The following is a 23,414-nucleotide window of genomic DNA, read 5'->3' on the forward strand; positions in this document are numbered from 1 at the left end:
GCTACGTGTCAACACCTTAGGTTAATTGCATGATTTAGAAAAATACCACTTACCATTTTTTTTCCACGCGATATACCATTTCTTGTTTTGAATACTACACACATTCCGATACGAAGCTTTGCAGGAAATGCTTTTATAATGGAAAAGGGTTCAGCGCTTAATCTTGAAATAAAACCCTTAATGCTAATTAACTATGATTACCAATAAAATTCATAAATGAAAGAATAATACCGTGTTAGGGTCTAAACATGGATATGCAGATACAAAGGAACTTTTGCACTAGAATAATACGTAACACCATACTTGAATCAATTATTCAATCAAATAGGAATTACAAAGTCTTGGCCCTCTCGGCCCGATTACATCAATTTGTCTGACTTTTGTTTCTTTTACTCTCAAGTCCTATCTCTCTCTCTCTCTCGCTCCTTCTCTCCCTCTCCCTGTCATTAATTTTTTTTTTCTCTCTTTTATGGATCAAATCCTATCCTAACTGTATTAACAATTCAATCTCTATTCTTATCAATTCAACGATTAAATCCCTATTCTCAAGCTTTGATACACACCTATCCTAACAAATTATCGCCTATTCTAAAAATAATACAATGATCTAATTATTACAATAATTGAAGTAAATATAAATTTGAGAGATCCAACCCTCTCTACTAAGAATTGATTTGACCACTCAGGTCAATGAAATTCACTTCATGTTAGCCACAACATGTGAACATACAATCACATTAGCTAAGTCTAGATGCTCCTGCATCAGTAAACATCATGTTGGTCAAGGGTGCATTTCGGGAGACCGGTGGTAATCTGCTGCATGATTTTTAATTCCGCATGGTGTAAGTGTCCCATGCGCCTGTGCCAGAATTCTCCAACATCTCGAATTTGTGCATATTTTTCCTTGCTACTCAGTGCAGCGTAACCATCCACCTCAAGTTTATAAATATTTTTCACTCTAACTCCAATATGTTTCATTTTCCCCGTGGCTACACACTTCAAAAAGGTTTTTCCCTTATTGAACACAATATTATAACCTATGTCCTCCAATACAACTACAAAGATCAAGTTCTTCTTCAACCTAGGTAAATACATGACATCTTTCAGATGAATATGGGAGCCTAACTCCCTCTTAAAGGTTACAGTTCCAATTCCTTTGGTACTGTACCACCCATCATCCCCAAGTTCTATGTGCATTTGTAGATCCTTCTCCTCTGGGATACTAAAGAATTCTTTACATCATGTGATATGGAATGAGGCACCCAAATCTAGATACCACACACTCCCCATTAGAGCGTTGGCCATGCATGCAATTAGAGTTAAGTCTAATTTGAATTGTGAGGCAAGTTCTTGATCTACTACTCCTCCTAAAGCCTACTTATTGGATTTCTTGTGCAAACACTTGGTTGCATGGTGTCCACATTCATGGTAGTGAAATCAATTTATTTTGCTTAGGTATTTCTTCTTGCCATTGTTCTAGTTGGACTTTGGATTGCCTTGGGCCTTCTCGCCCTTGTCCTTCCTTCCCTTGTCTGCCAAGGCAAAATTTTCTTCCTCCTCAGCTTTGGATGTTACTCCATATCTAGTGTTCCTTCGAATTTCTTCTTTCACCAAATCAAACCAAAGTCTCTCCCAATTTGGTAATTTGTCCCTTCCATTTATAGAGCCTGGGTAACTATGCCAGGATTTTGGAAGGCCTAGGAGAGTGTTGAAATTCTTAGTAGATTCAAACTACAGATTTTAATATGCTAAAACAATTGACTTGAATCTACTATACTCATCAGCAGAAATAATAAACGATTGATGAAATCATGAAGCATAAAAGAGAAAGAATTCAATCGCACATAACACAATAATTTTCTGGGGAAAACCACAGCTAAAAACACCTGCTATCTGTGTATTGCATTAATCAAAAAATATGAGAAGATTACAATGATTTTCTCAAGCTCAAGCAACCTCTGCACTATCTCAATCTATCTCACTACTTCAAAAACAAGCTCTAGCCAATACTTATCCAAATCTGATGTCGGCCAAGCTCCTATTTCATTGCGCAATTTCCTTGGGAATTAGCCCATATTTAATTGGGAAATTCCTCAATAATGAACTACGCAATCCTCATAGGCCTTCCTATGATTGCATGCACCACCTGTACATTCATATGATTATACAACTGATAGTACACTATCCATGAACTCCAATCTCAACTGGGTATTTCCCTAATTTGACATACTCGAGTTAGTTATGAGTGAATCTTCAGTTTACTAGTTGAGCGGTGTTGGTTACACCCCACTACTAGATCTCCCACTAATTCCTCCATCATTTGGAACTAGTTTAACTGAATTTAACTCAGTTAAAATGAATTAAATAATTACAACTCAAAAGAACTCAAACAGGGCCCTTAAAATTTAGGAACCACTCTACATGACTCTATATAAACTCCCAACTTGAATTAACTGAGCCAACTAAGTCAAATTAACTTAGTTAACTATTACAAGTTGCTCTGAGAATTAGAATTACAATTTAATTCAAAAACAAAATTAAATTAGGATTTTCTTGTTGAATTTTTCAACACTCCCTCTCAACAAGAAAGGCATTATTTGCTACCCAATCCTACCTCTGTGAAACTCGAATTTTCATCTTAACAGTGCCTTTGTTAAAATATTTTCATCCTGCTCCTCTATAGGAATGTATTCTAGCAACATGATTCTCCTCTGCACACAATCTTGTAGATGGTGATATAGGATGTCGATATGCTCGGACCAATCATGAAAAAATGGATTCTCATAGAGCTATATACATCTCTTATTGTCATAGTAAATCACTATAGGATCCATCTGATGACCAAATAACCCAACAAGGATCATCCTCATCCAAATAGCCTCACAAGCTGCTTGAATAGCAACCATGTACTTTGCTTCTGGTAAACTGAGTGTAAATGATCTTTGCCTCCTGTTGTACCAAGAAACTGCTACTGACCCAATACTGAAGATTACCCTTGATGTGATCTTCCTGTCGGATGGAATCCCTACCCAATCTGCATCTGTGAATCCTTGAAGCTTCACTCCCTCTGTCTGTTTGTACCAAAGACCAAACTGAGTGGTGCCTCTAAGGTATCTCAACACATGTTTAGCTGCCTTCCAATAAAGTTTGGTTGGCTTAACCATGGCTTGACTAAGCTGGTTAACTGCAAAACACATGTCTAGTCATGTGTTCACCAAATACATAAGTGAACCCACAAGTTGTCTATAAATAGTAGCCTCCACTACTTCACCTGAAGTAGCATCCTCCTTCCTCCAGTTACCTACTAGAGGAGTCTCCATGGGTTTACTTCTCTCCATGTGGAACTTCTTCAGTATCTCGTTGGCATACTTTCCCTGAGAGACAAATAGTTCCTCATATCCTTGCCATATTTCCATACCAAGAAAGTAATGCATGAGTCTCGGGTCCTTCATCTCAAAGTCTCTTGCAAGATCCTCTTTGCAATATTCTATCAGCTTCTCATCACATGTCAGAATCAAATCATCAACATATAATACTATAATCAACAATTTACCTTCAACCAAAATATGGTAAAGGTTCGCATTTGCTTCACTTTGTAGAAATTTTGAATAATATGACACTTATTCACAGAGATTATCCCGATTATACACTATTGCGGAATACATGCATAATACATAACCTCCTCTACGTTGATCATCAATTTAGCAACATTAAAAATCATGAAACATCAATCACATGCACACATTAACATAGTATGTAACCCGGGGAAAGCTTACAGCTGAAAACCCCACACTATCTGTATATTAATGATTGAGAACATGTAACATTACATAGTACAATACTCCTCACAAGTATCCAGCACTATCTCCACCTGTTACACACAATACAGCTCAGATCTGATCTCCAAATCTCCTCCGCTGCTTGCCTACCTCCACTGCACAATCCTGCAAGAGAATGAATGATGAATGGCTAATCCAAACTCCTATTTACCTTGTGAAAATCACTCACACTGGAAATCACGTGAGCACAGGATATTCTACTGGGCATATGTTGTGAAATCCTCATGGGCATACTCAATACATTGCTTGTGCAAAGTCTCATGCACAACTATAGTCACAACTGATAGCAATCTCAACCTCTAACACCTGTCTCCACTAAACTATACATGCACTGAGTTAACTGATGTATTCTTCAGTTGCATTATGAGTTAATAATTAGTGAATTAATTAATAACTAATTCACACAACTCATCACTTAGTTTATTTGCAATTAGACTAATTACAACTAGTTTAACAAAGTCAAACTGAACACAACTCCATCAACTCCACATCCAACTCCACAGAACTCACATGCATGAGTTCTAACTGAAGTCCTCCATGCAATAGCTCAAATAACACATAAGAAACCACATGATTCCTTTTGTCAGCTGCATGTGCCACATCCGTAGCTCGAACTGAAGTGCTCCAAGAGAATAAGATAATGTTTAGAGTCCAAATATTACTAAGGGCTAACAATATTTGACTGTTTCTATTTTTAGCCTGGCAGTCTAAAAATAGACTCTGATCACTTCGTTGTGAACCAAAAATAAAAGTCCATCTATTTTTCCCAACATGACCAATCATCCATAAACAACATCCTGCAACTCATAGACCATGATCCATATGTCTAAAAATAGACTTTGCATCATAATTTGCCTGCGGGCCCACTTAATGAAGGCGACTCCTTTCCACTAAGCTCCATCATCTTGTTGCATTCTCAACAAGCATTTCTTGTTGCACACTTTTCAACACTCCCTCTCAACAAGAAAGGCTTCCTCTCAAACCCGATCCTGTAAGTCTGGAATGTTCTGCATGCAGCACATCTGCCCGGTCCACTTTGCTCCAACAACACTTGGAACAAAAACACTCCCAACTGACCACTCTATTGGGCTAGGAACATACTCTGATGCTGAAGCTCTACCTGCTGCTGACAAGTGCTCCCTCTCTGATATCTGCGCTACTGCAACATCCCCATGCATCTCGCACCATTGCACACCTCTCTGTGCCACCTAGCACTGTGCAAAACACTTGTGCCTCTCGCATTGCTACAGCCTGCATGCTATGCGCTGTCCTGGGATTCCCTGCACTGTCGCTTTCTCTACCGCTCCATCCGCATATGTCTGTACCCAATCAGTCAGTTCCTGCTACTACACATTGGGGCTCCCGTAGCAATGTCTCATCCAAGAGGTTGGGTACCTCAAGGATCCTGCCCCTCCTCCTTAGAACGATCAATCCACATCACCCCACCTCCTACCTGGAGGTATGGCTGCATGCGATGCCTCAGCCCACCTGGCTCGAAGTTTCCCCCTACTGGAGGTCTCTGCATGAGTAGATGTCTCTACTCAATCTCCCCTCATCTTCCCTTGTTGTGGCTGCTCCACAACCTCCTGAAGCTGCTGCACCAATCGTGGCTCCTCCACAATCGTCTGAGACTTCTTCTGGCTCTACACGTTGAGAGGTAATATACCCTCCCTCTCAACCACCAAGTCTCCATCAGTTGCCTTGCTGTTCAAGGCTTTGCATGCATCTACATGCAACTGATAAAGGTTCCTGACTCGAACCCCTATCTTCCGGGTTTCTCCAGTTGTCTTGCTACGCAGGAAAGCCTTTCCCTCGCTGAAGACAACATCATATCCCTTGTCTTCTAACATCTTCACAAAGATAAGATTCTTCTTCAATCCTGGAACATGCATCACTTTCTTCAATCTTAAGGTTTTACTAGACTCCCTCTCAAAGGAAATGGTACCGATACTGGTCGCACTGTATCTACCATCATCGCTCATCTCGATGTGCACTCCAAGATCTTTCTCATCCAGATCAGAAAACAAATCTCGATCTCCTGTCATGTGAGAAGACGCATCACTGTCCAAGAACCATACCGATCCCATCACACTTGATACCAAGCATGCGATCAATGAAAAATCAAGCTCAAACTGCGAGGCTAAGGCCTCTCCCGCTGCAGATCCAACAACTTGCTTATTTTTCTTCTTCTTCGGACAATCTGTGGCATCTCCATTCTCAGATTTGATGTTTCTGAGTTTATCCTTGAGCGCCATTCCACCAGCTCAAAACTCAACCGCTTCTGATCTAAAATTTGTGAGAACAAAGTATTTCTTGTACAGAGATTGACTGTATGGGCATTCACCGGATATCTCACCTTCCAAAAGAAGGATGAATCCAGAGGCTACTTGGCCCGATTACAGACTCTACCTGAAGAAATAAAATGTAAACACTTTCTGAATAATAGATCTGATGATCAATCCTCGCTTTGATATCCTGTAGAACTTTTTCTACAAATCAACCAGCTCTGATACCATGTAGAAATTTTGAATAATATGACACTTATTCACAGAGATTATCCCGATTATACACTATTGCGGAATACATGCATAATACATAACCTCCTCTACGTTGATCATCAATTTAGCAACATTAAAAATCATGAAACATCAATCACATGCACACATTAACATAGTATGTAACCCGAGGAAAGCTTACAGCTGAAAACCCCACACTATCTGTATATTAATGATTGAGAACATGTAACATTACATCTTTCAGCACTATCTCCACCTGTTACACACAATACAACTCAGATCTGATCTCCAAATCTCCTCCGCTGCTTGCCTGCCTCCACTGCACAATCCTGCAAGAGAATGAATGATGAATGGCTGATCCAAACTCCTATTTACCTTGTGAAAATCACTCACACTGGAAATCACGTGAGCACAGGCTATTCTACTGGGCATATGTTGTGCAATCCTCATGGGCATACTCAATACATTGCTTGTGCAAAGTCTCATGCACAACTATAGTCACAACTGATAGCAATCTCAACCTCTAACACCTGTCTCCACTGAACTATACATGCACTGAGTTAACTGATGTATTCTTCAGTTGCATTATGAGTTAATAATTAGTGAATTAATTAATAACTAATTCACACAACTCATCACTTAGTCTATTTGCAATTAGACTAATTACAACTAGTTTAACAAAGTCAAATTGAACACAACTCCATCAACTCCACATCCAACTCCACAGAACTCACATGCATGAGTTCTAATTGAAGTCCTCCATGCAATAGCTCAACTAACACATAAGAAACCACGTGATTCCTTTTGTCAGCTGCATGTGCCACATCCGTAGCTCGAACTGAAGTGCTCCAAGAGAATAAGATAATGTTTAGAGTCCAAATATTACTAAGGGCTAATAATATTTGACTGTTTCTATTTTTAGCCTGGCAGTCTAAAAATAGACTCTGATCACTCCGCTATGAACCAAAATAAAAGTCCATCTATTTTTCCCAACATGACCAATCATCCATAAACAACATCCTGCAACTCATAGACCATGATCCATATGTCTAAAAATAAACTTTGCGCCATAATTTGCCTGCGGGCCCACTTAGTGAAGGCGACTCCTTTCCACTAAGCTCCATCATCTTGTTGCATTCTCAACAAGCATTTCTTGTTGCACACTTTTCAACACACTTTTGGTGAAGCCCAACCCTGTGAAATAACTATCAATCCTGGTGTACCAAGCACGGTGTGCTTGTTTCAGTCCATACAATGCTCGCTTGAGTCTGCACACATGCGAATCTTTGTTGAAGGTCTCAAATCCTTCTGGTTGCTCAATATAACTCTTCCTCAATCATACCATTGAGAAAAGATGTCTTCACATCCATTTGATGTATCTTCCATCCCATCTATGATGATAATGCTAGAATATATCTGATTGACGAGTACCTTACTACTAGAACAAAAGTCTCATCGTAATCAATTCCCTCCACCTGAGAGAACCCTTTGGCCAAAAATATGGCCTTGTGTTTCTCCACACTCCCATATGTTGCTTTCTTTACCTTGTAAAGCCATCTGGAACTCACCACTAACTTGTCTGCTGGTCTTGGGACAACTTCCCAAACATTGTTTCTGATAATGGAGTCATACTCCTCAACCATGGCATCAACCCATACTGGTTGTTGCACTACTTCCTCGAATGAGGATGGTTCAATCTCTACACTCTCGCTCATCAGAGCCATGTAGCTAGTGTATTGATATGGTGACCTCCTCTGCTTGCGTTGTGATGTGGGTGCTCCCACATTCTCTCTAGCATCATGCATCAATCTGTCAGCCTCTCTGGTGCACTTCCTTCCATCTCTGGAAGTCTCTGCATGAGTGGGTGCTTCCACTCTCTTCTCCTTTGCATGTGGCTGCTCCACATCATCCTGAGGTTCCTCCTTTGGAGCTAAAAGCTCCTCATCTGCATGTAATTGAAGCTCCCTCTCAAGGGAACATCTCATGGCCTTCTCTTCATCGAAATTCACATCTCTACGAACCACTGTCATCCTGTTGGATGGAAGGTACACCTGATAGTTGTGAGGTGTATCAGTGTACCCCACAAATATGCCCAACTCAGCTATTGGATCTAGCTTTTTCTGTGCATCCTTGGTAACATGATAGTAGATTGATGAACCAAAGAACCTGAAGTGTGCCATATCCGGTTTCTTACATGAAAAAGCTTTTTCTCGTGTACTCATCTCGAGAATTCAATGAGGGCTTTTGTTTTACAAATAAACAACTGTGTTGCATGCTTAAGCCCACAAGTGCAACGATAGGTCTTGATCATGTAACATTGCCCATGTCCCTCCCACAATACTTCTATTCTTCCTTTCAACCACCCCATTATGTTGTGGGTTATGAGTGTTGGAAACACTGGGGGGTGAATCAATATTTCTTTTCAATTGTTATTTTTATCAGTGAAATCATTTATATTTAGAACACAAAAATAAATAATAGGAATAAGTGCTTTTATTAATATAATATTTGCAATAAATCAAGTACAATGTATATAGGGCTTCAATCAGTTCCCAAGCACCAACTTGGACTTTTTGTGAGGCTTCAACCTCCAGAGCAACAACCCTGTATTATCAAGGCACCAACCCCAAGGGCTCCAACCCTCTGCTGTAAATTGTCTGGATTTATTTGGTAGTAATTCTCTGCTCCCAACCCTGTTGGACCTACGACTTACTTCTATCCTCCTGCTTCTTCCACGTCTGCCAGACCTTTGGCTTCCTCTGTTTCTTATAGTACACCCCCTGTAAACTTTCCTTGTTCTCTGTTATAGATGCCTGATATGCCCTGACCTTTGGCTTCCTTTTCGCTCGCTTGATCTTCTGGCTTCTCGCTCTTCAACTTCCTCTGTCTCTTCGAGTTCACCAATACTCAAAAAACACATTCATTTGGAAGAGAGGCCGAATTACAAAAGTGTTGCATATTAAAATTATATCAGAGAGGCCCTTTTAAATATTTATACAATAGACTCAATATTTACGGAGGATTTCATAGGAGAGGCTATACCAATAGGGAGGTCCCACATGCCACGTCACTACCTCAATTCGAAATCGCAACTTTCGGAAACTCCCGCAATCGCAACCCTTTGGCTTCACGATATAACATTGTCGATGCCCCTATTTCCGACGGATGTGATATTCCAATAAGCTTCTTTTGATAACTCAATCGGTCCACAACTTATATCACAATTGGCAGTCGGGTTCACAAGACTTATCGCAATCGGCAGTCCGGCAATGTCAACCCTTTTGAACTTTGCGATTCAACGGATGCGATATTTAGTTAAGCCATGCTATAATGGTGCAGCAAGTCTGCAATGCTATCGCAATCACAGTTTTCAAGTGGCATTCCTTTGTGATACATAACTTCCAATGCAGATGCGATATACTATTAAATCATGTTATAATGGTGTAGCGGGTCCACAATAATATCGCAATCGCAGTTATTAATGTGACATCCATTTATGAATTGCGATATGAAAGTTCCAACAGGCGGATGCGATATTGCATTAAGTTATGTCATAGTGGTGCAGTCGGGTCCGTATTACATATCACAATCAGAGGTTTGCGGGACTTCGACTGGCACATGGATTAAAGTCGGCCTTAACCCCCACAGTTTGACCGTGATCTAAGGGTTGACTTCCTTGATCGACGGCTAGGATTTAGTGTGGGCCTTCAGCCATGATCAAAATAGACGTACACTCCTACCCCCACTCTTCCGATAGTTGTGCTCTTTGTTTTCTTCTTTACTTGCTCCGATAGCTCTTCTCTGCTCTGATAGCTCTGCTCTGCTCTAATATTCTCTGCTCTGATAGCTCCTATGACTTCCGATATTCTCTGCTTTGATATTCTGCAATACTCCTCTGATATGTTAACTCCTCTGATAACATTGTTTATGCACCTCCACCGATGTGTTCCTCTTTGCTTCTCGTGGCTTCCAATGACCTCTTCCTCTTACGCTTTGACTTCATGATGGCTTCCGATAAACTGCTTCCGATGAACTCTTCTGATAGCTCTTCTTTGACTGCTCCTGTTCTTGGCTTCCAATGTCTTTCCAATGGCTTCCCTGATGGCTTTGCTCCTTGGCTTCTTGCTCCTGTTTCTTCACAGATCTGCTCTGCTTCTCCTTGGCTTCATATCATCATTTAGTATCCTAGAATATTTCCATATTGACATTAATGACAATCTATATCAAAAATGAGGTGCTATTAACTCTCGTTGAATGCCTTTTGATGCACACAAGTTCATGAATTCATTTGACACATATTCTCCATTGTTATCACTTCTGAGAACTTTAACTTTCTTGCTAGTATCTTTCTCAATAAGTGCTTTAAATTCACAAAATTTAGTGAACGTCTGATCTTTCTTCTACATAAAGAAAACCTAGCACTTACGAGAAAAATCATCAACACATATTACATAATACCTATGCTTAGCCATGGATGCTGTCAAGAATGGTCCACACACATCTGAGTGAAATCGATCAAGGATTGCTTGTGCTCAACTGTCTTTATCATGAAAAGATTCTTTGGTGTACTTCTCCAATGTACACCCTTTGCATGTGTCTCTCTACTCTAGTGTACCCTTGGGAAGTCCTGTAGAAATTTGATGCATGATCTTCAAGGCTCCGTGGTGCAAGTGACCCAATATTCTATGCCACAACTCACCGATGTCTCGGCTCTGCACCTTCTCTGCTTTAGTGCTCAAAGCAGTAAAGTATTATACATCCAATTTGTAGATTTCTTCACCTGAACCCCGATCCGCTTCACCTGTCCTTAGGCTATGTGATGAAGGAAAGCCTTTCCCTTGCTAAATATCACATCGTAGCCACGGTCCTCTAACATGGAAACTAAAACCAAATTTTCCTTCAAACCCATAACATGCATGACATCTTTTAATGTGAGAGGAGAACCAGACTCCCTCTGAAAGGCAATAATACCAATGCCGTTCACATTATACCTCCCATCATCTCCCATCTCTATGTGCATCTGTAGGTCCTTCTCCTCCAAGCCATTGAAGAACTCTTTGTTGTCGGTCATATGGAATGAGGCTCCACTATCCAGGTACCCCACACTACCCATCACCGATGTCAGCATGCAAGCGATGAGGGTGAAGTCCAACTCTAATTGTGAAGTAATAGCTTCACCTGCCACTCCTCCTGAGGGATTCTTATTGACCTTCTTGTGCGAACACTTTGTGGCATAATGTCCTAGCTCGTGGCAATGAAGACATTTAATCTTTGACATGTCATTCTTAGTTCCGCCCTGACTAGAATTTGATTTGGAATGGGATGACTTCCCCTTCCATTTCTTTGCCTTGCCAGCTAAGGCATAGTTATCCTCATCATCATGCTTAGATGAGGATCCATCTCTAGTGTTCCGCCAAATATCTTCTTGCACCAAGTCGGACCACAATCGATCCCACTCTTGTAGCTTCTCCCTCCCATTAACTGAGTCCTCGCAATTTTCCAACTCGTGGGAAGTCCTAGAAGTGCTAGGATCACTAGATCATCTTCAAAAATTATAACACCGACACTTCCAAGCTCATCATGACATTGGGTGAACTTGGTCAAGTACTTTGGTATTGTGTCGCCCTTCTCCATATTGATCTTTCTGAGCTTGTCCTTTAGTGTCAGTTTCTTGTGGTCACTGTTGTTTTGAAATAGGTTTGTCAAGGCCTTCCACATTGCAAATGGAGTTTCCTTACCACGGAGGTTCGAGACAATATGATCTCGAACTCCTTCTTGGACAATCCTTATCACCTTTGCCACACACTTTCTCCACTCTGCCAGATCCTGAGCATCATTTGGCTTATGAATATCTTTGTCTATGAATTCCTTAAGCTTGTTATCTTCCAAAACTACCTCCATCATGTCCTTCCAAACAATAAAGTTTGAACTACCCTCAAGGGCATATTCGAGTCTCAATCTGTAGAACGACAACCTGCTGGATCTGAAGTAAGATACTGCAAATTTGATTTATCCTACAAAAGACAAACTCGTATTCTCCTCTTCTGTAGTGATTTCAACTCCGATACCATGTAGAAATTCCTTGTAGATTCAAACTACATATTACAATATGCTAAAACAATTGACTTGAATCTACTCTACTCATCAACAGAAACAATAAATGATCGATGAAATCACAAAGCATAAAAGAGAAATAATTCAATCACACATAACACAATAATTTTATGGGGAAATCCATAGCTAAAAACTCCTGCTATCTGTATATTGCATTAATTAGAAAATATGAGAAGATTACAATTCTTTGCTTAAGCCCGATAAACCTCTGCACTATCTCAATCTATCTCACTGCTTCACAAACAAGCTCTATCCAATATTTAGCCAAATTTTCTTTCTTCCAAGCTCCTATTTCCTTGGGAATTAGCCCATATTTATTTGGGAAATTCCTCAATAATGAAATACACAATCCTCATAGGTCTTCCTCTGCTTGCATGCATCACTTGTACAATTTAGATGATTATACGACTGATAGTACACTGTCCTTGAAATCCAATCTCAACTAGGTCTTTCTCTGATCTGACATGCCTGAGTTAATTATGAGTGAATCTTCGGTTTACTGGTGGAGTAGTGCTGGTTACACCCCACTATTGTAGGTTACACCCCACTACTAGATCTCCCACTAATTCCTCCATCAATTGGAACTAGTTTAACTAAATTTAACTCAGTTAAACTGAATTAAATAATTACAACTCAAAATAACTCAACCTGGGCCCATGAAATTTAGGAACCACTCTACATGACTCTAGATAGACTCCGAACTCGAATTAACAAGCCAACTAAGTCAAATTAACTTAGTTAACTATTACAAGTTGCTATGAGAATTAGAATTAGAATTTAATTCCTAATTTTATTCAAGGACAAAATTAAATTAGGATTTTCTTTTTTCTTTTTTCAATAGAGAGCTAGAATCGCTAGCTTAGAAGATGGTACATTTTCTCCAACTCCTCCAAGCTCATCTCGAACCTAAGTAAATCATATGTTTCTAAGCTTGTCCCTCAATGCCAATTTCCTGGCATCACTGATATTTTTTAATAAATCAGTGAGAGTCTTCCGCATAGCAAATGGAGTTTCTTTGCAATGTAAATTGAAGACTATGTGCTCTCTCACACCCTCCAAGATGATCCTCCTTTCTTTTACGGTATCCTTCTTCCACTAGGCTAATTGTTGTGCATCTGATGTTGTTGGTTTTGGAATGTTAGTTTTGGTGTACTCCAACACTCCATTGTCATCGGGTACAACTTCCATCCCATCCTTCCCATCTATGAAATTTGAGGTTCCCTCTAGGGCATACTCCAATCTCAATCCATTGAAAGACACTTTCCCACACGAAAGAAAACTGCTTCACTAAATTTGCAAATCAAAAATTTTGAAGGAGAAGATCTATTGACTAGTTTCTAGTGTGATTTCTGCGCTGATACCATGTAGAAATTAATAGAAATTTTATACTACTGATGAATTCGAACTGAAAACAAGATATTATAATTTTCCTCTACAACTCTGCAGAATGTGTTGGGTGTGGAGCCTAATTATATTCTTGATTCAAAGGTCTTATTTTAGCCAAGTCTATACCCCAGGAAAATTGTACACCCCTCCACACACGAGGGGGACTTGTACCCCCCGCAGGGATCTGAGGGGAATTATCCCCCCTGGTTGGGGGGTTCGGGGGCTAGCAGGCCCCCAAAGCTAAAAATATATGAAAATTTGCCTTGTAAAATGTTGTAATTTCGTAGTCAATCTGGGCCATTCATCAGGCAGATGATCTGACATTAGAAATTAATTTAGGGTTTTTTTCCCTAGAAGGAAAACCTCGGTTTATATGAGGGAATTGTATTGCGGTTGTGTATAATTATGATTATGAGTGAGAAAGAGAGAGGAGATTGTGTGAGAGCGAAGAGGAAATTACAACGTATATGTTGTAGGTTGTATCTATTCATTTTGTTGGATAATATAAAAGGAAGGATTGACTATTTCTCCATGGACGTAGCCCAAATTGGGTGAACCATGTATATCTATGTCTCTCTTGTTTTATGCGTTTCTATGTTTTTTTTTCCACAATATTTTATGTGTTCCATTGCTTCATTAATTAATTGATAACAAAATGGAAATCACAACTTAGAAACACATGCAACCATCAAAACCACAAGAACACAATGATTTTACAAGGGAACCTAACTGGGAAAAACCCCTCCACTGCTTTTCATTAATCAGATGTGAATGGTAAACTATTATAATGTCTTTCTTCGATCTTTAAGCACACTCTACATTGTAAACTTGTTCTCCTGTTGACTGCCCTGCTATGGCAAACAATTAGCCAATTCAAGCCTCCAACTTCCTCCTATTTCCTTGCGTAATTCAGGAGAAATTGAACTCCTAAAAAATAGGGGAATTCCCTATTTACTTGCGCAATTCCAAGGGAATTGATCACCTACTTAATTTCCAAGCATGTACACTCAACTAGTATACAATTGATGATTACAATGTGCATGTTCCTCCACTTCAACAAGGAAATTCGAATTCCATGCATGTTTGGGCTATTTTTGGTTGATTGACTAGTTCACTAAGAGATCAATGAGTTAACAACAGGCATAACTACTCAACTGATCTTCATCTGACTCAAGTAATGACTTGAGCTCATTTAGTTGAATTCAATTGAAAATAATTGAACTAGAATACTAAATTTTAGCAATCATCACACGCACAACTCTACTCCAAGCCTATAACTCAAATTTAATGAGTTAACTAATAGACAAGGCCCTGCCACTCTAGCTAATTGCCATCGAAGTCATCCTGCTGATATCGAAAATAAAATTACTAAATTGGAATAAGGCACAAATCAAATTTATCCTTTCTTGCTAAAATTTCTAACATCACATCATCTCAGACCCACGCTTATCGGAAAATGCTTCTTAAGGCTTGCCCTTTGCATCTGGTGCGGTTGACAGAGGGAGCGATGTCAAAGTTGGTGTCCATTTAAGAGAAAGTTTTTGTTTGCGCTTCTCATCCAACAATGAGTTTGATTTACCCTTCCCCGAATGTGGGCACAAATGATATAGTGCAAGACAAATATCCATTTGTTAAATAAAATAGGAAGTGTCAGATATACAGAGGGGGCGCATTCATTAATTATTTGGAAGGCAAGGGCCCCACTATGATTATAGGTTGTCAATCAAATCCGACATGTCATGCTATGGTTTAAGTTGTGAGGTGTTTAACCATTGACCACGTGGATGCCATGTGGCACCGTCAAGTTGGTCAATCTTTAAAAAGGCATAAATTTCAATCTAGGAATCAGATTAAGGTAAGGTTTATATCTATGGATAGTTGTTGACGAGATAAATGTGATGACCATATCCAAATTTAATTCCACACACTTTGGGGAAGAAGAAATTTTGTAACCTCGTTCTCCATAATGAGACCATGGAGGTTGGCTTAATTAAAAGTAACACCATCCATTATCTGAATTTCCTCTAAAGGAGCGGGAGTGAGCGTTACACTTACCTTTGAGTCATGACCATTTAAATAACCCTCAAAACTTATATATTAATTCATGGAAAATTCAAATATTGCAACATATTATCCAAAATAAATCAAGATCATTAAATCTCTTTCACTTAAAAATGAAAAATCTCTTTCACTCAAATATTCTTAGATTTGATAAACAAAAATAACTTTTCAAAAAAATATATAAAAATAAATAAATACTTCAATTATGATAAATTAATACTAAAACTAGATATCACTAAGCCCATCTCATCTCTCCATCCAACAAAACTCTTCCATATACATACTTTAATATAACTAGTATTGGAGCACAAAGTTAGTCACAAGATATTTCTAACACTGTAGCCCAGGAATCATAGATACTAACTATCATAATATGTTACCTACACAATCTAAAACCCCCTTTTCACTTATTCCTAGTCATTAAGACTTTATAGAGCCAAATTGTTACTTTTATTTATAGAGCCAAATTGTTACTTTTCGTTAGTTTGGACCATGTGGAAATAAACACTTAAACCAATATGACATTCTATGAATATAGCTCTAATTTTGAAATACACCATTTTATATAACTCTAACTATTTATGTGTATGTATTTAACAACAAATGGATACACTTAAAGCGGTCTTGATCTTGATTTTTTTTTTATTTTTAGGAAATATCTAAGCATATCTATTTGAAGGGATCACTTTCCACCAACTTATTAACAAAACCTAACTCCAAAAGAGCCGAGGAGAATTGACCCATCACCTCCCAATAAGAAGGTGATTTTATAATATATCTATCAATATTAGTGTCATATTAATATTAATGTAATATTAATAACAATATATCCATAAAGTTCCATTCTCAGTGTCATCTACACCAAACAAATGAGATTGGATACAAATCCTAACTAATTTTAACCACACTAACTTGGTATACATATGATCTGCAATTCTCATATTTTTAGAAAATTCTAAAGTTGGGATAAATGAGGTTGGTATACAAATGATCTCTAATGGTCATACTTTTATAGAATTCCAAAGTTTGGATAAAACTCTCATTTTAGATATTGTGTTTGTTAAGATTTAATCTAACGTTTTAATCATAAAATTTAAAGTTTTTATATGATAAAAGGAGTTGTCTTTAGTGTGATTTTTTGGACTTTCCAGTGTGGCGAAAAAATTTGAGGTGAAATTTTGATTTGTGTTATTTAAATTGGTTTTTTTGATTGCATATATGGATTCAAAACCCTAAAAAACCCCTAAAGCACTTCGATTGTGCAGGGTTACCCATCAAACTTGTGATTTCAATAGTTTCTTGCCGGATTTTAGAGAAATTAGATCGGAAAGACCCACTGGAAAAACTTCCAAAAAATCTCACTAAAGACAACTCGATAATAAAATATGTATCAAAATTAATTAATTATATACACATGTAGTCAAATTAATAAATAAAATGACTTTTTAAAGTCATAATTTGGTAATGCAATTTCTAGTCAGATTATGATTTTTTTGTTGTTTAAATATATTTTAAATTTACAAATGTATTCAACATCAAACCATGAGCCATTCATTTTTTGCAAATTAAACCACTTAAATTTGTGATTTAAAAAAATATACTTAATTTTAAACAAAATTAATCAGAAAAATGCTAAAAAAAACCATTTCATATATTTGAGAATAATAATTTTTTTTTTTTTTATCATTTTATAAAAACTATTTAACATTTCATATATATATATATGAGAATAACAAAAATACTTATCATTTTATAAAAACTATTTAAAATATTAATAAAAGATGTGTAAAGGAAATCTTAAAAAAAGATTTTAAGGGGTGTAAAATTTAATATAACTATAAAGGTGCGGTAAAGCATATCAAAGTAAGGGGTTTTGTATGGAAATAATAAAAGGTAACAAGATTGAAGAGTAATGCAAAACTTTGTATATAGGGAAATATAAGGTAATAGAATTAAACACTGGGAAGGAAAAAACATGTTGAGACATGACAGAGTGAGTAATAAAATATAATACCATATTTACTTATTTTAGGTCTAGGTATAGTGATGTTTTGCACTATTATTATTTTTAAAAATGATTTGAAAAAATAAATTATTTAATAAAAGATATAATTAATTTGATAAAAATAGTAATGTTTAGTAATTGAGATGGTTAATAAGGAATATTTTTCTTATTAAATTTTGATGCTTATTATGTGTTAGTGTCTGTTTTCAATGACCAACATATAACTTGTGATTAGAGTCTTCCCTTGTGTTACTTACATACAATAACTTTGGTGTTCCAACATCTTTTTACCAAAGTTGTAATGTACATTCTTATTGGGACACACGTATAAACTCTTATAGTTATGTTAAAACTAAAACCAACAACTTCACTTAGGTACTCTAAAATAAATATGCATGCCATATATAAATTTGAAAATCAATTTTATAAATAAAAGAATAAGACCAAATAGTTAAATGTTAATTATAATAATCGTTATTTTTATTTTTTAAATTTCTAGAACGAAGTTTGTGAGACTCCAACATAAAAGATGGTGTATTGAGACATGTACATGTATTGTTTGGTAGAAATTCATGGTTCAAATTTCTCTTCCTCATATTAAAATTGATTGGTATCATGTTTATGCAATTTGTAAATCCACAATTATGAAATAACAAATAATGTATGAGATGATTGTAAAATGCATATTTATACGAAGCTTCTAACTTTCGAGTTGATAGATATAAAAATTTTAAATTTTAAATTTTATTTTGTATATAAAAAATAATGAATATATATAGTTTGCATTTAATAATTAAAAGTTTAAAGAAGTTAATGTTTAATTTTGAGATACTTTTTTAATAACTAAAATTACTTAATTTTCTATTCCATCCATGAAAACTAACACACATTATATCTAGTAAAATATTCATATACAATATTTTTTAATATATAAAATAAAATTATAATATATTCATTTTTTAAATTAAAATTATAATATAAATATATAAAATTTTAAAATTGATTGAATGAGATATATAATACTCAAATTATTAAGTATAAACTAATCTTAATATATTCTTATTTATTAATAGTTGTTATTTTTATATATTTATATAAATTTTACAATTAATTATTAATTTTTTATAATTCATAGATCATTTTTAATAGTAAATAAAAAAACTATATACTCGAATACAAATTATGGTTACCAAAATTATATGAAATTCATTCTAACTCTAACCTTCTTTAAAACAACACAACCCACCATTAACTGTATCCTCATCCTATTCCATAATATTTAAATATTTTTTTTAATAAAAACAAAACTCTACACAAAAATATTTAACAAAATAAATTATATAACTTAATTTTTACATCTTCACCCTTACTTAACTTAGTGAGGCAGGAACATCCATCCCCACTTAACTTAGTGAGGAAGAATCCATCCATTCCATAAACTCACCTTCAATGAGTGTGTTTTCAAAAACTTTTCCCTTTTTAGTAATGACAAAAGTTACGAAAAATATGAGATGGTGGTTCAGTTTGAGGTTACAAGTCAACTTAGAATTTCATTTAGGTTATGCATTTTTCATGCCCTCCATGCTTCACAGGTCAAAAGATTGGTAAAATTTCTTATGTAATTTTAGAGTATATCTCACCATTTTACCACACTAGGTTGCCCAACCACTTCCCGATTCCAACCTGGTTGGGTCGCTTCGCTTCCCAAGGTTAAAAAATAAATGTGCCAAATCAACCAACGAACCGAACCAAGGTTTAAGCGAGGTACACGCTGTCAAACCCCAATTGGAAAATACATAAATAGTACGCAACAACAAGATGTTTGGTGACGATGCACTGACCTGGACCTTGGTTGTCCCTTTCCTCTAATTTACCCTTTACAATTGGCTTGCCTTTAACATTGCAATGTTATGTGGCATTCTCTGGCTTTCCCTTTCTGTTTGGAATGTGGATTCAACTCTTTTGTCACAGTGATTAGATGGTGGCGATCTCGCAGGGAGGAGGATTTTATGATGGGTCTTTTTTGAACTAACTGCATCCGAAACGCAGGCATTCATCTATATCCAATCTGTAAGTAACGATCCTCATCAGCTTGCATAATCTATCAGTTTCAGGTCAGATCTCTCAAAAATTAATCATATGGATTGGCCTCTTTCATCTCTGTTCTTTTCCCCATAGTTTTAGATTGCCAGCAGATACAGAGGGCTTGATTTATCTTAAATCTGTTTCTCTGAATAATCAATCGATGCTTTGGGTATCGAATACCCAATGGAGAACTCGTTGACTTTTGTGGGTACAGCATGTCAATCGTTGTTCAGAAACCTAATTACAAATATGGGTTTTTAACTTTAGTCTTGCCCTTTCTACCAGCAGTATTAAGCCAATATTGGGCAAACGTCAAATATGGATAAAATCCCGGTTGAAGTTATTGGGAAAGTTTTGTCTAGCCTTGGTGCTGCCCATGATGTTGTAAGAGCTTCACTGACATGCAGAAAATGGAGAGATGCTGCAAAGAATCACCTACATACCCTTTCATTTAATTCTGCAGATAGCCCTGTTTACAGAGAACCCAATTCTAGCAGGCTTGAGATGATGATCACACAGACCATTCTTCAAACAAAAGGATTGAAGAATCTTTCCATCTGCATGAATGACGCAGTTGAATTCTCAGCAGCCCCTGTGATTGCATGGCTCATGTACACCAGAGAGACATTACGCAGCTTGGTATATGTTGTGCATTCAAAGCCCAGTCTCAGTGTTTTGGAAAGGTGTGGTAGAAATATATTGGAAAATTTAGTTCTAGGCTATACTACCATATCAGTTGTCGAGCCAAGTTACCAAAGGTTTCCTAGCCTGAAATCTCTTTCCCTACAGCATGTCACTATCTCTGGCATAGAATTGGTCCTTTTGTTGACTATGTGCCCAAAGCTTGAGTCCTTCTCCCTTGTGGACCCCGAGCTCACTGTCCCAGATGGGGCAAATTATCTGGAGTTGAGCAATCCCAGTTTGAAGAGCATTTATGTGGAAGACGTAAGCTTAGATAAATTGGTTTTGGAAGCCGATAACTTGGAAAGTCTGCATTTGAAGGACACTACAATTGAGCTTTTTGAAGTCATCAGTAAAGGGAGCCTCAAACAACTTAAATTTCAAGATGTGGCAATTGCTCATCTTGACATAGGAGAGCTAACTGATGATTTGAAGGTTGTGGATGTCAGCGGCTTTACCATCATGTGGCCGAAATTTAATCAGATGATATCGAGATCTGCTAAATTGAGAAGATTGCGCATTTGGGATGTAATATATGATGGTGAGGATGACGTTATGGACTTGGAGACCATAGCAACCTGCTTTCCTAAATTGAACCATCTATCTTTGTGTTATGATCTCAGGGATGGGTTGCTCCAATGTGGCATAAGAGGATTATCTCTGCTGGAAAATGTGGTGGTTCTGGAATTGGGCTCAACAGTGATTAATGACCTCTTTACTCAATGGATAGCAGCAATTCTTGAAAGATGTCCAAGGCTGAAGCTGCTTATTATTTATGGATCCATTTCTGATGCAAAACTTCGGGATGATTACAAAATGTTAGCGAGATTTACCTCTTCCATTGTGTCTCTGATGAGAAAGTTTAGAGATGTTGAGGTGCAGTTTGATTTTCAATGATATTAGCTTTTCATAACCTAGAAGTCAAATTTGAGTCATTTTGAAGGAAATCATGATAAAAATGTAATTTTTTCCTCTATATTTCTTGACTTCTGTTATGAAGAGGTAATGCCATTGATGAAATGTGAATAAGGTGTTACGATATCTTGGTAACACTCTAGGCAGCTTCTTCCTTGCTAAGTTGCTGAACATGTGAGCTGGATATGTCTGTTGGAGATGCTATGAGGTTCTTCTTGTTACAGTTTTCCTTATGATAGCTTTGGTTTATCTTGATGGACTAGGTCACTTCTTTGTCGTAAGGGTTTCAGCTGAGGATCGATTTGTCCCTATAGTTAAACATTATCATGTCCCATTGCCCAACTTAGATACTATGGGTTTTTGGTATTCTACCCTCTACTTGGGCCTTATTACACCTCTATTGCTGATTGCTTGTACTCATTGTCAGATTTCCTCATTGACTTTCTTTCTCCACTCTGTATAAAGGCAGCACGTGGGCATTACAGAACCATATGAAATTCTGCATACTAAGAATTGACTGCCTTTGTATAATATTTTCTTATTAGGTATTCAGAATATTATAGAGCAAGATGGTGACATGTGCAAAACAACGTCTACAGAATCAAGGTAATGCTACTTGTGTTTCAGCTTAACACTCATTTTACGTTCTTTAGCATGGACTGATGTGAATTACGATGCATAGTTGGGTTTCCCACTATTAATGTAAATATTGAGCAGCAGTTCGGCATATTTGATTGTTGGAATACTCTCTGTTCCATCCGATTTATATAATTGTATTTCAAATGCCTTGGTTCTCTATATTCCATGTCATCTTTTAAATATTATTTCACTGGTTATCCTGATAGTTCCAGTGCTTGAATGTGTCCATCTCTCCTACTCTTTAATGCAGCAAGGCCTTTAGCCATTAAAACAACAGTAGGCTTAGAGATAAAGCATATGCATACAATTTAGTGCTAGTTATGGCCAGAGAAAGATATCAATGGTGTGCTGAGACACAGCACTTTATAGGCTTTAATGATTGCTATTGGTAAAAGAACATGTCAACTAACTCCAACAACTTTGATACAAGTTTACAATACTAAAGGCATCCAAATCTATAAAATAGCATATTCTATGAAGTACAGATGTATTGGTGATATCTATCAAAGCCCCTGCCTCAAATCATTAGGGATAATTTTTATGAACTCTAGAGGATAAGAGGGAAGTGGAAAAATTGTCCCTTCTGATTATTAACATCAACGATAGGTTTACTGGAAATAATAAATAGTGGCTAACAAGTATCATCATCATCTTGAAAACAAATAGTTTGTTGTTTCTCTCAGCAATGACAATGACAGTCTTCCTAATTGTTATGAATAATATCTGAATGGAATTTTGATTAGAAATCTTGGATTAGATAATCTCCTAAGAGTATGGATCTAAAATTTACAAACATATGTTTACCTTGGTAATACTTTGCATATGTTGATTAACATAAAGAAGGAAAGTATATCGAATGCATTGGTTTCAGATTTAGTGCCAAGGATTTTCATTCCATTCTGTACATGCTCTGCATTCTCTTTCCTTTAATGATGTAATCCCAAGTATTTATGTTTAGATGTATTTTGAATCTTGAGTCTTGACACTATATTGAAGCACAGAAAACAAATATAGGACAATACTTTTGAGTATTATATTATTGGAGAGGTTAAACCTTCTTTAATCAAGTTGATTACCAGTAATGTTTGAGAAGATTATATATTCAGAAAGTTTCCTTAGTAATTTCAAGCTTAAAGAATATGCAATTCCATAGGTTGTCTAGCCTTTTAAGTT

General features: G+C 36.9%; 1 long non-coding RNA gene and 1 pseudogene across 1 annotated transcript; both read left to right on the forward strand.

Annotated features, from left to right (window-relative positions):
* The first annotated feature begins 19,510 nt into the window (after nt 1-19,510).
* LOC149219072 (uncharacterized) lies at nt 19,511-22,404 on the forward strand. The gene is made up of 2 exons (XR_016249209.1): nt 19,511-19,991; nt 22,148-22,404. It is a non-coding gene; the product is annotated as an uncharacterized LOC149219072 (long non-coding RNA).
* LOC149219073 (F-box/LRR-repeat protein At1g67190 pseudogene) lies at nt 19,985-22,404 on the forward strand (annotated as a pseudogene).
* Nucleotides 22,405-23,414: the final 1,010 nt, after the last annotated feature.

Source organism: Pinus tabuliformis, chromosome Q (genome assembly GCF_031772625.1).
Source record: "Pinus tabuliformis cultivar Carrire ecotype Pingquan chromosome Q, CPIR1, whole genome shotgun sequence".
NCBI classification, from domain to species: Eukaryota; Viridiplantae; Streptophyta; class Pinopsida; order Pinales; family Pinaceae; genus Pinus; species Pinus tabuliformis.